This window comes from Saccopteryx leptura, chromosome 5 (genome assembly GCF_036850995.1).
Source record: "Saccopteryx leptura isolate mSacLep1 chromosome 5, mSacLep1_pri_phased_curated, whole genome shotgun sequence".
Lineage (NCBI taxonomy): Eukaryota > Metazoa > Chordata > Mammalia > Chiroptera > Emballonuridae > Saccopteryx > Saccopteryx leptura.
Window position 1 is genome coordinate 69106322 of NC_089507.1, and position 17441 is coordinate 69123762.

The 17441-nt window shown below is 39.4% G+C and overlaps 1 long non-coding RNA gene across 4 annotated transcripts; it reads left to right on the forward strand.

Annotated features, from left to right (window-relative positions):
• On the forward strand, positions 1-17113 carry LOC136405579 (uncharacterized). Of its 4 annotated transcripts, none has more exons than XR_010751542.1 (4): positions 1-117; positions 1042-1146; positions 4050-4179; positions 16353-17113. It is a non-coding gene; the product is annotated as an uncharacterized lncRNA (long non-coding RNA). The 4 variants fall into 4 exon arrangements; XR_010751544.1 differs by having other exon boundaries at positions 4070-4179; XR_010751543.1 differs by lacking the exon at positions 16353-17113 and adding an exon at positions 4469-4507.
• Positions 17114-17441: the final 328 nt, after the last annotated feature.

Sequence of the window (17441 nt, forward strand, 5' to 3'; positions counted from 1 at the left end):
TAAACTGTGTGGGGTGAACTAGACAAGAGAAATTTCGCTGTCATCTCGAAATTATTCATCACGGGTCTTTCTGAAGCCTGAGGCAACATAGTGCTAGAGCAAAAACTCTGAAGTCAGGTAAGAATTCTAGCTCCATTATTCTCTAGATCAGCAATTGTAACCTGTGTGGTGCAAGAATTTTTAAAACACGCAATACCTGACTATTTAGGGCACTGATCTCTTTTTGCTTAGATTGTCAAGTAAAAAAATGACAACAGCCAATACAACAATGTACAGCCAATACAACACCATACAGCTGTATGGTGTGAATAAATAAAAATTATGCCTGTTTTATTTTGTTAGATCGACAAAAAATATATTTTTGTGGTGTGCCACAGAATTTTAGTTATTAGTTCATGTGTGCCATGAGATGAGAAAGGTTAAAAATCACTGCTGTAGATGTCTGAATTTGGACAAGTCATTTAAAATCTTTGTGCCTCAGTTTTCTTATCTATAAAATTTTAGTAACTACTTTGTAGAATTCTCAAGAGGATTACAAGAGTTAGCATTTTAAATCATTTAGAACAATGCATGATATAGTGTAAGTACTATATGAATTTTTAAAAGATGTTTATTGTCTTGATTTTGGGGGAGAGAGGAAGGGAAATAGAGACAGGATCATCGATCTGCTCTTGTATGGGCCCTGACCAGGGAATGAACTGGCAACCTCTGCACTTTGGGATGATGCTCCAACCAACTGAGGGATTAGGCCAGGATGAGTAGTATATGAATTTTGAAAAACATTATGTTAAAGAACGGCTTTAGACACTCTCATCTAAGAGAAAAATCTGGAAGTAATCAATGCTGCAAAAAAGTTGTTCTGACAAAGTTATTCTGTGCCGGGCCCCTTATTTTTCTTAAAACTGTTCTGAGATTGTGATTAGGGACCTAAATTCAAATGCTCCCGTTTTCTTTATTTAGGATTAAATAAAGATTCAGTTAAGCTCTCCACTGTTATTTTCTCCAATAATCTGCTTAATTCCTCATTTTCTCATTTTGCAGGCTTTGGTAAATGAAGTAACTGTCTTTATTACAAACTGCACTGCAATGTAAAATGCACAAACTGTTATTCTTGAAAGTAGGTGAAAATCAACTTAGAAATTTCAGGTAATAAGCTCATTTTTAAATTTAGTAATTCATTTATTGAAAAAAATAATTTTATGTAACTTCTTAATTGAATATTTAGATTATTTTCTGATTTAAACATAAAAACAAGAACTTATCCATAAAAAGAAGAGAAAAGAAAGAAAAGGAAAAGAAAAGCAATTGGTCCTTTCCCAGAACAAAAGCACCGGAGAAAATGCCATTATTGTACTGTGGAAAGGCTGAAGGAAGTTCTTCCTTTTCTTTATTCCCTCAAGAAAGTCTTTTAGCCTGACCCGGTGGTTGCACAGTAGATACAGCGTCAGCTTGGGACACCAAGGACACAGGTTTGAGACCCCAACATCACTGCCTTGAGCTCAGGCTCACCAGCTTGAATGTGGGGTTAATGGCTTGAGCGTGGGATCATAGATGTGAGTGACCCCATGGTCGCTGGCTTGAGCCTGAAGGTCGCTGGCTTGAAGGCCAAGGTCACTTGCTTGAGCAAGTGGTCACTGGCTTCAGTGAAGCACATATGAGAAAGCAATCAATGAACAATTTCTCATTTCCCTTCTTGTCTATCTGTTCCTGTCTGTCTCAGTCTCTCTGTTTCTCTCGCTAAAGAAAAGAAACTCTTTTTAGTGTCTTTATTATTCTTAACGAAGTAGCATTCAGGGATTACTATCAGTTTTATTTAATTCAGGCACGCTCTCCCTCTTTGGAGCATGGTGACTACTCACCCTCCCCCCCCGGCTGGTTACCTTTGCCTCTCTCTCTATCTCTCCTAAGTGCCACAAGCCCCTATTTTGATTCTGTAACTACTTGTTTTCTAGACCCATACAGCTTCCAGCTGCCTCACTTCTATTACCTCTGTAACTTTCTAAATAAATATTTTTTTATAATTTGAAAAAAAATTCTAGTTAATTCAATTGAACAAATGTTATCACACATTCTGTGTGCAAGGCACCATGAGGGATATGAAGCCACTTAACAACATTGTCAGGCAATTTCACCATTCTGTGAACATCGTAGAATGCATTTACACAGACTTAGATGGCATACCAAGGCTACATGGCACACTATTGCTCCTAGGCTACCAGCCTCTATAGCAGGTGACTGTACAAAACAACATGAGTTGAAATCAAGCACAACAGAAATGATGTAATGAAGAGACTGTAAACATGAGGTGTATGAGGCTGCTGCCAGAGAAACACAGCATACTGATACAGCTAATTTATTTTTAAATAAATAGAAAGAATACACACTAAAATAACAATAAAAAGTATAGAATAGTAACTACATAACCTGGTAACATAGTCACTTGCTATCATTATCAAGTATTATGTACTGTGCATAATTGGGTGTGTTATACCTTTATACAGCAGGCAGCAAAGTGTGTTTGCACCAGCATCACCACAAACATGTGAGTAATATGTTGTGCTCCAATGTTTAGTATAGCTATGAGGAAATTTTATGTATATTTTACCACGATAATTTTTTTTAAAAAAAGACAGTTGTGATGTCACTAGGTGATAAGAATTTTAGCTCCATTATAATCTTTTGAGACCACCGTTTTATATTCAGTATGTCGATGAGCAAGACTTTATATAGCATGTGACATAGAGAAAAAGACATGTCTATCTCCTTAGGATCCTACAATTTATGAGAGAGCACAGAACAATACATTACCCTGGGAAAACAAAATAGTATTTGAATAGAAACTGGGAAAAAAAAATGCTATGGAGTATAGTGGATTTATTTTGGTGGTTAGGAATGGCTTGCTGGAGGGTTGGATTTGAGTTGTGTCTTTAGGGTGGATAGGATTCTAACAGACTGGCAAGGGCATTGGGGAGGGGCACTTCCTAAATCTAACTAGGAAAAAACATTGTGTTGGTCCACATAGGAAGTGTCTTCATTTTCAAATAGTACATTCTATTTTGTCTAAGATTATTAAACTCCTTTAAATCCATTCACTATCAAGATTACTTGCTTCATCAACAACTAAGCCGACTGAAGGAACTGCCTAATTGGGAAAGAAAGTGTATTGATATTCCAATCTGGGGTTTAAAAAAACCCTGAAACTTCCTTATTTTCTATTAGTGGGTCAAGGAATCCCTTTTGTTGTGAAAGAAATTTAGAAGGTCATACCAGAATTCAAAAATGTATAATATGTAGAAAATACCGGAGGGCATTGTTCTGGGTAAGTATCACTGGTGGAACTTTTATGTCAGTTTCATACAGATAAATGGGGTGGAGGAGTGTGTGGGGGTGTTTGTTCTGTGTGTGCACCTGTTTGTATTAGTTACTTGAGAGGCAACAAAGGGCCAAGAGGATGGATCAGAGCCAGACTGCCTGAAGTTGAACCTTTGCTCAACTTATTATCTGTGACCTTGGGCAAATTATATAATTATTTCATTTTAGTTTCCTTGTCTGTAAGAGGAAAAATAATTTTAGTGTCTGTCCTTTTGTGATTATTGTAAAGATTAAATGAAATAATATATATAACATGTTCTTAACCCTTTGAGTTGTATGAATGTTCATCCTCGTGCCTCCTGACCATCCCGAGTACAGTCAATTTCTTTTAAAAATGTGTAAGGCAACATCAAAAAAAGGCAAATGAATGTTCTTGTTTCTATAAGTTGGTTATCAAACAAACATAACTTTAAGTTAATAAAACTGTAACTAAAAAATACAAAAAAAAAAGAAAAAGAAAAAAAACAAAAAAAACTGGAACTGGAACTAATGTCATTTTTTTGTTAAAAAAAAAAAAAGTCACTCCTGGGTGTCAGGGAGCATGAAAAAACTCACTACTCAAAGGGTTAATAGAGCTTGGTACATAGTAAACTGTGTATATGTGACCAAGAGTCTCAGGAAGTAAGTTTTGAAAGCCACTATTAATATTTTAGTTAACTTTATTATTATTTTTTTAGATTTTATTTATTCATTTTAGAGAGAGGAGACAGAGAGAGAGAAGGGGAGGAGGAGCAGAAAGCATCAACTCCCATATGTGCCTTGACCAGGCAAGCCTGGGGTTTTGAACCGGCAACCTCAGTGTTCCAGGTCAGTGCTTTTACCCACTGCGCCACCACAGGTCAGGCCTATTTTAGTTAACTTTAAATTGAACCCAAGACTTTGTTGTTTCTGAGATATTTAAAGGAAGCTAATCTCGTTTATTGTACTGCCCCATGAATCTATTGACGATTAGCCAAACTTTATTTATCCAAATGTTTTAGTTATTTTTGGGGGGGTGTTGTACAAGGCTGTTTCAAATCAATGCAACTACTATTTTTGAGAATCTTTTCTGTACGAAGCATATACGTCTCCTTTTTTCTTTTTTGCTTTTATTTAGGTGAGAGGAAGGGAGATACTGAGGCAGACTCCCATCCGACAACCCTATCTGGGGCCTATGCTCTGAGTACTGAGCTATTTTTTTTAGCGCCTGAGGCTGATGCACTTGGACCAAATGAGCTAACCTCAGTGCCCCAGGCCATGCTCAATTCCACTGGCTGCAGAGAAGAGGGAGAGAGAGTGGGAGAGGGAAGGGAAGAGAAGCAGCTTGTTGCTTCTTCTGTGTGCCCTAACTGGAAATTGAACCTAGGACATCCATAGTCCTGCTGACACTCTATCCACTGAGCCACAAGCCAGGGCCACATACTTCTCTTTGTAAAGACTCCTCTATTTTCACCTCCTTCACCAAATTCTCTTTTGCCTACATTTCAACTAAATTCAGCAAGTATTATTAGAATCTGCATATTCCAGTTGCATCACAAAGCAGTAGGTGTGGAAATGTTAATACTTAGAAGAAGCAAAGAGTCTAGTGGGTGAAATACCTATGCAACATGATGAATGCTGAAAAATATGAAAAGAGCTATAAAGAATAAGGAGAGGGTCAGTAAGTCTCAAAGAAAGTATCAGTCAGTTCTTCCTATGCAGGCTAGGGAATGCTTCATAGGCAAACCTAAGTAGGAGTTCATCACTTTAATGCACAGGAAGAGAAAGGATAGAACCCATAGCCAATGGTGCTGGGTGTACAAGGACAAGATGAGTATGACACAGCATATTCTGGGAACTGTGTAAGATTGCAAGGGAGAAAGATGGGAGATTCGACAGAGGAGGTGAACTGAGGCCAAGTCTTCTAAGGCTATGTGAAAGACTAGAATATGATATTATCTAGTTGGAGATCAGAAGTATTGATACATTTTAAACAGGATAACATGATTGAAAACTACTATGCATCACCCTTATGCAAATGATAGTAATGGGTTTTGGGTTTAGAGGGACAGTGTGATATGGTAGCAGAGGTTAAGAGCATTGATTTTGGAGCCAAATTTTCAGGGTTTGAATTCTGACTCTATTGTTACTAGCTTCATGACCTTGAACAAGTTAGTTAATCCCTCTGTACCTCATTTTTCTCACCTATAAAATACAGATAAAAATAGAATCTAATTTATAGGATTGCTATGAGGGTAAATCTATTAATATATACAAAACACTTCAATGAGTTTGCAATCATTATTATGTTACAATTTTAAATTAAACTACTTACTACCCTTGTGATTCATATACTAGCAAGTAAGAAAGTAGAAATAAAGTAATAACCCATATAAATATATAATTAAAAATTTTCCATTAAAATTTTTTATAAAAGAGTCAAAGGGGTGCTTTGACAGAGAATAACAGGGAGATGGGAGGGAGTCTTCTTTATTTAGGGTGGCCAGTGTAGCTGATATTGATCTGAAATCTGAAGAATCTGTCAAACATTCTTTCATCTAGACATTTAATCTAAGCCTAGAACTTCAATTTCCGCCTCTCTGTAATTGTGTCTTCAGTCTGTTCAGGCTGCTATAACAGAAACCATAGACAGGGTGGCTTATAAACAACAGAAATGTATTTCTCACAGTTCTGTAGTGGGAAGTCTAAGAGCAAAAGCCAGCAGATTCTGCACCTGGTGAGAACCGGCTTCTTGGTTCATAGTTAGCTGTCTTCTCTTGGTTCTCACATGGCAGAAAGGATGAGGGAACTATGTTGGAAAGTCACTAATCCCATTTAGGAAACTTCTCTCATGACCTAATCACCATTCAAAAGCCCCAACTCCAAGTGCCACCACACTGGGGACTAGCTCTCAATATGTGAATATAGGAGCACACACATATTCAGTCTGTAGCAGAGTGGCTCATGGATCTACTAGATGTACTGCTCTGGCCTTGATCTTTCTCCTGAATGTTATACTTTTTGTCCAACTTCCTGTTGAACATTTATATCTTAAGTTCTCTCACAGCTACAAGCTCAGCTTACGAACTAAACTCCATCTCTTCTTAAAGACTAAGGAAAATACCATTCCAACAATTTATTTTTGCCTAAGCTTTAAGATGTGTAATAACCAAATACAGACACAATGTACCTATGAGCTATGAAAGCATATAGAAAGACAAAGTTATCTAATTTGAAAGACTATACTTTATTAAAAAATTAATTTTCTTATATAACTGTATAATAAACTTATTTCTGTTTCTGGGTTTAATAAACCTAAGGTTTGAGAGAATAAAGAAGTGGAGACAGCTTGATATAATAATGTACTATCTTTAAAATATTTTATTTCAGGGTTCATAGAAAGAAATATGTATTACACTGCAAGTCAAAACATGGACAAATGCAAAGGCCATGAGGCAGGATGTGTCTGGCATGTTTAAGTGAAAAGCATTTGGCATTTGAAGTCAGATTGGCCTGAGTTTTCTGACCCTGCATTTATGAGTCTTTAGGCTTAAGTCAAAAACTCAATATTTGTTTCTAGGCTTTTTTATTTCCAGATTGGGGACAACTAGTTTTTTTGTGTCTTTTAAATTTTCCATTGATTTGAGAGAGAGAGAGAGAGAGAGAGAGAAGCATCAACTCATTGGTCCACTTAATTGTTCCATTTTTTAGCTGTGCACTCATTGGTTGTTACTCGTATGTGCCCTGCCCTGGTATCAAACCTGAGACTTCTGAGATCCACAGCACTATCCAGCCAGGGCAAGGACAATTAAATTTAAAAAAAAAATTTAAAAACTCTATGCTTTCCTTTAACATTATTTGAAATTACTGAACAAAAAATAATTTCAGTTAATGTTGAACTAGGTCTTTGGGAATTAATATTTAAAGTGAGAGATGGCAGCAGAGTAGGCAGATGCACAGACTCCCAGCTCATACCACTAAACTGGATTACAAATTAATTCAGGAATAGTCAGTGTGAAAAACCAACTTTGAACTAAAAGAACAGCTCTCAAAAACAAAGGAGTAAAGAAGAAGCCACACTGAGCCCAGAAGGGCTCTCATTACAAGCAGATAGACCCTGAGCGACGGGGGCCCTCAGTCTCAGAACCAGAGATCCAGCATAGAAGTCTAGGGACTGAAGGAGACAGACAGAAAGCATTGAGAGGGGAGAAGAGCAAAGTTCTGTAAGTGGGAAGTGGTGGGGGTGCCTAAAAGGGACAGAGCAGACAATATCACTCACAGCCACTTGCCTGAGGCACTGGGGGAAAGGAAGGCTGAGAGAACTGGCTTGTCTTCCAAAAGGGAAGTGGGGAGAGTGAGACAGACGGTCATGGGCAGAGGAATGCCTGGGATGACCTGAGAAGCTGACTCATCCAGTGCAGAGGCAGCCATAGCTGGGGGAGAGGTTGATCCCTCCACACAGCACAAGCCTAAAGTGGTTCCAGGTGACCCACCTCCAGAAAGCTCTCCAGCTCCAATCAATGCAAAAGACACAGCTGAAAGCAGAAAGTGGGTGGAGGGGCAGTAATTCAGGTCTCCAAGGAGATCTGAGATATACTTCCTCCTACTGAAGCTGAGAAAGCACCCTGCCCCCAGAAAGCAGCTGGCAGAACTGGCCTTCAGATTCTCAGAGGTTACACCCACTGCATTCCTGGATACAGTTTCAATTAAGCCCCCTGCTGAGATCAGTAAACAAACCTACCACTGAGATAAGTAAATTGAAAAGAAAACAAATAAATCAAGACTTCAAAGTGGCTTTACTAGTAAGGAGACCACACCTGGAAAAAAGCTGCAAGCCAGACAAAGAACAGGGGGAAGACAGAGAAACATAGTCCTATGCTTTAACAAGACAAATCCTCAGAAAAAGTCCTGGATGAAATGAAAGAAATCAAATTACCAGATACAGACTATAAAATAAAGATTGTTAGGATGCTTAAGGATCTCAAAGCTACAATGGATGGACTTAATGAACACCTCAATAAAGAAATTGTAAGCATCAAAAAGGACACGGAAATTGTTGGGCAGATAAAATATATTTTGCTCACTTTGTTAAAATGGTGCTGCCCACATGGAAGCCCATTGCCCAGGTGATTGCTTGGGATGGGCATGATTGCATTAATGTGTTTTGGGGGCTGGCTGTGTGCAGGCAGGATCTTTGTAGCCTGGGGCTCGGTTTTAGGACTAAGACTTTCCCAACCTTTGTGATGTAGGGTGGTGCACTCTCATGAGAAATCCGATTATGCCTCAGATAAGTGAATTTGTATTAGAGACTTCTCTATTTTGTATATTGAGTTAAAGGTTTTTATTTCTGCACTATAAAGTGGGGCAGACCAGGAGCTTGCTCTCTCTCTTGGTTCCTGAGATTAGTATTAGAGGAGAGAGCAGAGAGAGGAAATCAGAAAAAGGCCACGTGGAGGAGGTCAGGACAAACAGTCAACATGGTGGAGTGCTGAGTGAGAAGCCAGTTTGTGCAGAGTTTGTGCTGGGAGAAGGAAAGAGTTGGGGAACAGAGGTGAATAAGTCTAGTGAGCTAGAAACCTTTTATTCTAGGAAACTTGGATAGTCAGTGGCTTTGTGAGCACTGAATGAGTGGGTATTGGAGCCCAGTGTGTGTTTTTACTTGCTTGCTTGGTGCAAGCTAGGATTAAAGATGATGGCCCATCAGTTCTTGGCTCCATTGTTTCATTGCCATTTGTCCGAATCCAATGTGAACCTGCATGGGCCAGGCGGCTGTTATGGTAGCTGTGGATACTGGCCATACAGATTTCATAATAAAGAACCAGACAGAAATGACAAACACAATATCAGAAATGAAGACTATACTAGAAGGAAATCAAAGCAGGCTGGATGAAAGAGAGGACTGAATCGGCGACTTAGAGGACAAGATAAGCAAAAGCATGGAAGCAGAACAGAAAAAAGAAAAGAGGATAAAACGTCTGAGGAAACTCTAAGAGAGCTCTGTGACAACATGAAAAGAAACAATATATGCATAATAAGAGTTCCTGAAGGAAAAAAAAAGAGTTCCTGAAGGAGAATAGAAAGAACAAAGAATAGAGAACTTGTTTGAAGAAATTATAGCTGAAAAATTTTCTAAATTGATGCAGGAAAGAGTCACCCAGGTTCAAGAAGCAAAGAGAACCCCATTTAAAAAGAACCCAAAGAGACCCATAGTAATACATATCATAATCAAAATAACAAAGCTAAGAGATAAAGAAAGAATACTAAAAGCTGTAAGAGAAAAACAGTCAATCACCTACAAAGGAACCCTTATAAGGATGACATCCAAATTTTCAACAGAAAAACTTGAGGCCAGAAGGGAATGGCAAGAAATATTCAAAGTAATGCAGAACAAGAACCTACAACCAAGACTTCTTTATCCAGCAAGACTATCATTTAAAATTGAAGGAGAAATAAAAAATTAGGAAGAATAAACATTATTAAAATGTTAATATTACCCAAAGCAATTTATAAATTCAGTGCAATTCCTATTCAAATACCAATGACATACTTTAAAGATATAGAAGAAATATTCCAAAAATTCATATGGAATAAAAAAGAACACAAATAGCCTCAGCAATTTTGAAAATGAAGAATGAAGTCGGGGTATCACACTTCCAGATGTCAAGTTATACTACAAAGCGATTGAACTCAAAACAGCTTGGTACTGGCATAAGAACAGGCATATAGATCAATGGAACAGAACAAAGAACCCAGAAATAAACCTGCACCTTTATGAACAATAGATATTTGACAAGGGTGGGAATAGCAATTAATGGAGTAAGGATAGTCTCTTTAACAAATAGTGTTGGGAAAATTGGACAGCTACCTGCAAAAAAATGAAACTAGATCACCAACTTACACCATGCACAAAAATAAACTCAAAATGGATAAAAGACTTGAATGTAAGTCGTGAAACCATAAGCATCCTAGAGGAAAACATAGGCAGTAAGCTCTCTGACATCTCTCGCAGTAATATATTTGCTGATTGAACTCCACAGACAAGGGAAATAAAAGACAGGATAAACAAATGGGACTATATCAAACTAAAAGGCTTTTGCACAGCTAAAGGCAATATGAACAGAATAAAAAGGCTAACCACACAATGGGAGAACATACTGGACAATATGTCTGATAAGGGGTTAATAACCAAATTTATAAAGAATTTGTAAAACTTAACACCAGGAAGATACACAATCCAATCAAAAAATGGGCAAAAGAAATGAATAGACACTTCTTCAAAGAGGACATGCAGATGGCCAATAGACAGATCACTAATCATTAGAGAAATGCAACATCACTAATCATTAGAGAAATGCAAATTAAAACCACAATGAGATATTACCTCCCACCAGTCAGAATGGCGCTCATCAACAAATCACAGAATAAGTGCTGGCGAGGATGTGGAGAAAAGGGAACCCTTCTGCACTGCTGGTGGGAATGCAAACTGGTGCAGAGGGCAAGGGGATGATAGGATGATAGGATGGGATGAGAGCAGAAAAGCAAATCCTGGAGGGAAAAGGGGAGGGTGTTATTGGGAGGGGGACAAGGGGGATGTACTGGGAAACAGAGGAGAGGTGGATGTATTCGGGGGACACTAGAATCTATGTAAGCACAATACATTTCATGTTAAAAAATAAATTAAAAATAAAGGAATGGCCCACCAAAAATATAAATAAATAAAACATCAACTATTATCATTATTATATTAATAGATTTATTAACAAAAATTAAATTAAATTGGAAGACACCGGGGAAAAAAGGCCCCCCCATTACATATTGTTCTGGAAATCCTAGTTATCCAGGCCTCTACTTTGTCTTCTGGTCCATCTTCAACCTCAGTTGAGAACCAGTTTTTCAAGCCCCAGTGGGTCCCAGAAGTTTCCTCATAGGATAGGAGAACCTTAACTCTAATGTGTACAGTGCCCCCCCCCCCTTGTTTACTTTGTGGCATGTTTATTTAAAACGTCTCCTTATTTTCTTACTACACCTAATGCTAAGGGTAGTACAAGCTTATATCTTTCCTTCTTTGTTCAGCTTTTTCATTGTAAGATTTTTGGTAGTGTAAATGCTTAAGGTATAATATTTCAATAATTTTCTTTTTTTTTTTTTTTTTTTTTTGTGGTAGAGACAGAGTCAGAGGAGAGAGGGACAGATAGGGACAGACAGACAGGAAGGAAAAGAGATGAGAAACACCAACTCTTTATTGCGGTTCCTTAGTAGTTCATTGATTGATTTCTCAAAAGTGCCCTGACAGGGGGTGGGGGGCTACAGCAGACTAAGTGACCCCCTGCTTGAGCCTGCGACCTTGGTCTCAAGCTGGTGAGCCTTGCTCAAACCAGATGAGCCCACGCTCAAGCTGGCGATCTCGAGGTTTCGAATCCTTGTCTTCCGCCTCCCAGTCCCATGCTCTATCCACTTCGCCACCACGTGGTCAGGCAAATGATTTTCTTAATAATAGGGCAGCAAATCAGTTCAAAACCTTGGGCTTGCCTGGCTAAGGCACATGTGGGAGTTGATGCTTCCTGCTCCTACCCCCCCCCCCATTTTCTCTCTCTATCTCTCTCTCTTCTTTCTAAAGTGAATAAATAAAATCTTTAAAAAAGGGGGGGGGCAGCAAGCCTGACCAGTAGTGGCGCAGTGGATAAAAGCATCAACCTGGAATCCCGAGGTCGCCAGTTCAAATTCCCGAGGTTGCTGGCTCTGAGAGAGGGCTTGTCAGCATGGAGTAGCTGGCTTGAGCAGGAGAATCATCCACATGATCCCAAAACTCACCAACTTGATCCCAAAATGGTTGCTGGTATGAAAACCCAAGGTTGCTAGCTTGAGCAAGGGGACACTGGCACATAACAGTCAAGGCAATACGAGAACTCATTGCACAATGGAACTGAAAGCAATTATGAGTTGATGCTTCTCACCCTTTTTCTCCCTTCCTGTCCCTCTCTCTCAATCTTTCTCTGTTTCCTGCTTGGAAAACCTGAATAGCCTTATACCACATATGGGGTTCAAACCCACAAGAAAATGAAACCAACTAAGTTTTAAATCTAATGCTTTAACCACTGAGCTATTTTGGTACCTTCACTCTTTCTCAGCAATAATAATAATAATGGGGTAAGGAATAACATTTGAATAGTATTTGGGGAGATAATCAAAACTTTACTTGATAGATTCTTTTTAAAAATAGTATATTTTCATTGACCGGGCAGTGTAAACCTAATGCCCTGTTGATGAGACTATGTTGAATGAGTCAATGGAAAGAGGATCAGATAGGCAAAAAAGTTAATTTCTAGGTATAATTTCCACACTATTCAGAAGTTTCAGAAAACAGTGATCTACAAATGTGATGACTAGTAATAAGAAAACACCCTATCAAGAAATTATCTAGGTTTGTGCTCTGGGGAAAGTATATTGGTAAATTTAGCAATGGGATTATAAAGTTGTCTAACAAAATATATGTTAAAGCAGTTGATCAGGATAAATTAACTTCTTTTTTGCCTAAAATCTGAATTTGAACCTGTATTTCTTTTTTATTTTTATTTTTTAAGTGAGAGGAGGGGATATAGCGAGACAAACTCCCTCATGTGCCTCAGCAAGGATCCACTCAGCAACCCATGTGGTGCTGATGCTCTGCCCATCTGGGGCCATGCTAGCAACCAATCTATTTTTAGTGCCTGAGGGGAAGCCATCCTCAGTGCTGGGCTAAGGGCACTCAAATCAATCGAGCCATAGCTGCTGGAATGGAAGAGAGAGAGAGATAGAAGGGGTTTGGGGAAGGGAGAAGAAGTAACCATGTGCTTCTCCTGTGTGCCCTGACCAGGGATCAAACCCAGGACTTCCACATACCAGGTCAAAGTTGTAGCACTGAGTCAACCCTGCAGGGCCTAGATTTATCTAAGAACTTTTTATATCTACTGGGTAAACTGTACAATTTTTAATCCAGGATTTGATAAAAGATTGGCCTTTACACTCTGCACCAGAATTTAATGCTATTTTTAATCTTACATGTTTACCATTTTCTGTAACTCAGTGACTTGAAGTAAACCTTGTGCTGAGAGAAAGAATCTTCCCTATAGTCTCCTCTGTGTTGTTCTAACTTGTTTTCTTCTTCAGGCTATTGTGCATATCCATTATAACTTGATTCATTTAACAGGAAAACATTCCCCTACAGAGAGTTGAGGGAGTAAATAAAAGAACAAACAGGGCTATATGCCCTTGACTTGTCACCCTGAGAATTAGAGTAAAATTGCTTAATTCAATTCCTCTTTCCCACTATTGAGCAGTTTATTTCACTGTGAGTAAAAGCACTCAACACTATTCCATTTTCTGTCACCTTTATTTTCTTCAGCCTTCCTTGCCACAAGGGGATTACACCTTTAATTTTCCCCAGAGCCCTGGAACCCTTGTCTTATCTCTCCTGTTTGAATTCTAAGAATCTATTTAACACGCCTTATGACTCTCTACCTGCCAGTGCTAACCTTTGAGAGTTCACTGCTCCTTCATAAACCTTGACTCTGTGTCCTCTGAGAACTGCCTATTCTACTGCTATTGTCAATGAAAAAAACAAAAACAAAACAAAAAACAGTTAAACATTGGAGACCAATGTTCAGAGAAGGAACTAGAATAAGGCCCCAAAAATAATAGATTGATCTTTTACTCCGTTGTCTTTACCACCCATTCCTAGGGTTGTATTCATGATCCTGATATCCCTAGTAACCATGTCACATTCCAACCTCAGCTTGGAACCTCCTACACTCTTACAGAAACTCTTGGGGTGCCAAGTGACCCACTTGAAGGCTCCCACTACAGCAACTACTTGACTGGTGTCCTTCAATCAGCTGGCTCATCCACTTCCTGATTACCCCACTCAGTTCCTCCCTCCTCTCCTTACTTAGCTTTGATCTAAGCCCTTTCATTGTAATCAATTATCCTTTCTCACTCTTTCCAAGTGACAATCCAGCCCTCATTAAACCCTGCTGTTTTCTACTCTCTGCTTACACCAAGAAGCTGAGTGTTTTTTTGGGGGAAAAGTCTGTTAAAAACAAGACAGCAGATCCAAAATGGAGTCACTTATACTAAACCCCCCCATTACCAATCAGTTTCAGCCTCTCCCAGGATTGGAATTTTATACTAGTCCATCTGGAATTACCTAGTCAGCACTAATAAGGTAATCTGCTTGATAGAACCCTGCTGTTCTCTAAAAGAAGGTGACATTGCCATAATCAGTCACTTTTTTGCCAATTGTATTACTTCTTTGTTCACTCCCTTTTGCCTATAAAAGCCTTTCATTTCATGCAGCTCCTCAGAGCTCTTTTCTATTTACTAAATGGAATGCTGCCCAATTCATGAATCATAAAATATAGCCAATAAGATATTTACAATGTATTCAGCTGAGCCTGAGCACGTGGTGGCACAGTGGATGGAACGTCAGACTAGGACACAGAGGACCCAGGTTCAAAACACTTTTGCCGGCGACTTGAGGGCTTGAGCGTGGGCCACCAGCTTGGGCATGGGGTTGTTGGCTTGCACTTGGGATCATAGACATGATCCCATGGATGCTGGCTTGAAGCCCAAGGTCGCTGGCTTGAGCAAGGGGTCATTTGCTCTGCTTTAGCGCCCCTCACATCAATGCACATATGGGAAAGCAATCAATGAACAACTAAGGAAGGTGCTGCTACAAAGAATTTATACTTCTCATCTCTCTCCATTCCTGTTGAAATGTAGAAATACCATATTCCTGACCATAGAATGGGTTTTGCAAGATTTACAGATGAGTAAATGAAAAGAATTGTTTAAAGCTATAATGTTAGTTCTGTAAAGGCCATAAATGTTCCCTGATATCTAGATTCCAGAAAAGCCCTCAGAATGCTTTAACAACCTCTGGAAAAGGCCAAGATAACCAAGCACATTCTTTTCCTTTTTGTAAAATGCTTCCCTGAGCACTCTCTCCCTAGATTGTTCCACTGATAACCAAAAGCCTGTTTCACTTCTGTAAAACTGTGTTGGCTAGGTGTTCACCCCCCTGCCCTCGCTTCTCTTTTGCCTTTAAAAGCAAACCCCTGAGTTCGTCTGGGCCACATGATTTGGTAACTATAGTTCCTGTGTGGTCACTGGCTTTAAAATAAAGACTCCTTAATTTGGCTACTTAATTGTGTGGCAAAACATTTGTTTCCTCACTGTCCAGATATAGCACTATCTGTCTTTCTGTCTCTGTCACAAAAACAAAATGTACTCAGTTATATTTTTGTTTTTAGTTGATTGTTAGATAGCAGATACATCTGTTATCTAACAATGAAGAGAGAGAGAGCCTGATGAGGTGGTGGCGCAGTGGATAGAGTGTCGGACTGGGATGCAGAAGACCCGGGTTCAAGACTCCGAGGTCACCAGCTTGAGTGGGGCTCATCTGGTTTGAGGAAAACCTCACCAGCTTGAACCCAAGGTCGCTGGCTCCAGCAAGGGGTTACTCGGTCTGCTGAAGGCCCACGGTCAAGGTACATATGAGAAAGCAATCAATGAACAAGTAAGGTGTTGCAATGCGCAATGAAAAAAAAAACTAATGATTGATGCTTCTCATCTCTCTCCGTTCCTGTCTGTCTGTCCCTGTCTATCCCTCTCTCTGACTCATTCTCTGTCTCTGTAAAAAATAAATAAATAAATAAAAATTAAAAAAAAAAAGAGAGAGAGAGAAAGAGAGAGAGAGGGAAAGAGAGAGATGAGGAGATGAGAAGCGGGAAGCATCAACTCGTAGTATGTGCCTTGACCAGGCAAGCCCAAGGGTTTCAAACCGGTGACCTCAGCATTAGAAGTCAACGCTTTATTCACTGCCCAGTTGAATTTTATTTTTTATCAAAACAAACAATCATTCAGAGAGAATTTGTGAACACAAATTTCAGCTGGGTGTGAAGTACTGCCTGGGAGGAAATTTCCTGTGATGCTTCCTTTCCCAGCCTCTGAAAGAGGCCTTATCTCATGTCATCCTGTCTTTTCAGACTACCTGTGCTCCCTTTCCTACCCTTACTCTCAGCTGAAGAACCTGTCTCAACTGACAAAAATAGAAAGAATCATCAGGAAAATCCTCATTGTCCAACAACCAAATCAGTCAGACTCTCTCCACCTGATCCCAGGCTTTCTGCTTCCTCTCCTGTTTCTATGGAAAGAAATCGCTGCTCCTGTGTCATTGTCAGGGAGACACCCCATTGGACACTGGACCCCATCCCTCCTGCTGCTCCTGCCCCTCCAGTGTTTGGAAGTACTTCACATTTGCAGTTACTTCCTCTTCCTCCTGTTGAAGCTGACTTTTAAATTGCAAGTTGTTCTTTGCCTAGGCAGCAAGTCCTCCTCTGGAGCTCCAGAGGTTTTGCTATGTGAACTACACACAGCTTCCTTATTCACCATGGATAACTATTGCCCAAAGATCTGCAGGGTGGGAAGAACCAAGAAGCAGGCAAGCTTGCAGCGAAACCTGGATCTGACACAGAGAACTCCGTTATTCTAACAACACTCAAAATTGGCAGCATTTTGACTTAATCAAGCAAGGCATCAAAGGGGTCTTCCCAGCAGTTGTGTACATGCCCCCTGCAAACCCCAGAGGCACTGCTCCTCTTTCTTAGTGATAGAGGGTACAAAATATATATAGCCTTTACCTGGAGTTTTCCCACTGCCTAGATTCTACAATTATCGTTTACTATGTTACATTTTTAAGTCACTCATTCACTTATTGTGACCTTTTAAAAACCTATAGACATAAGACTGGCACATACTTATGTTTGGTATTTAATGGTAGATTTTAAATGTGTTACAGGTACAATAAAACATAAAAACCATATACCCATACTCTACTTGAAATGGATTTCTTAAAGTGACTACAGTAATTTGTCTGTTTTCCAAAACACACACATATAACTGGGGGCACTTGTGAATTTGATGACCCCATACAAAATCTGGAGTGAGAAGGAAGGGGGAGAAATGGCCAGGGTCTTGGATCTCTTGAGTGAACCCTAGTTTCTGCTTCAGCCTACTTTAATCAGGATAGGATGAACCTGAGGGCATTAATGAAGAATCCTGACTGGTATTTCCTT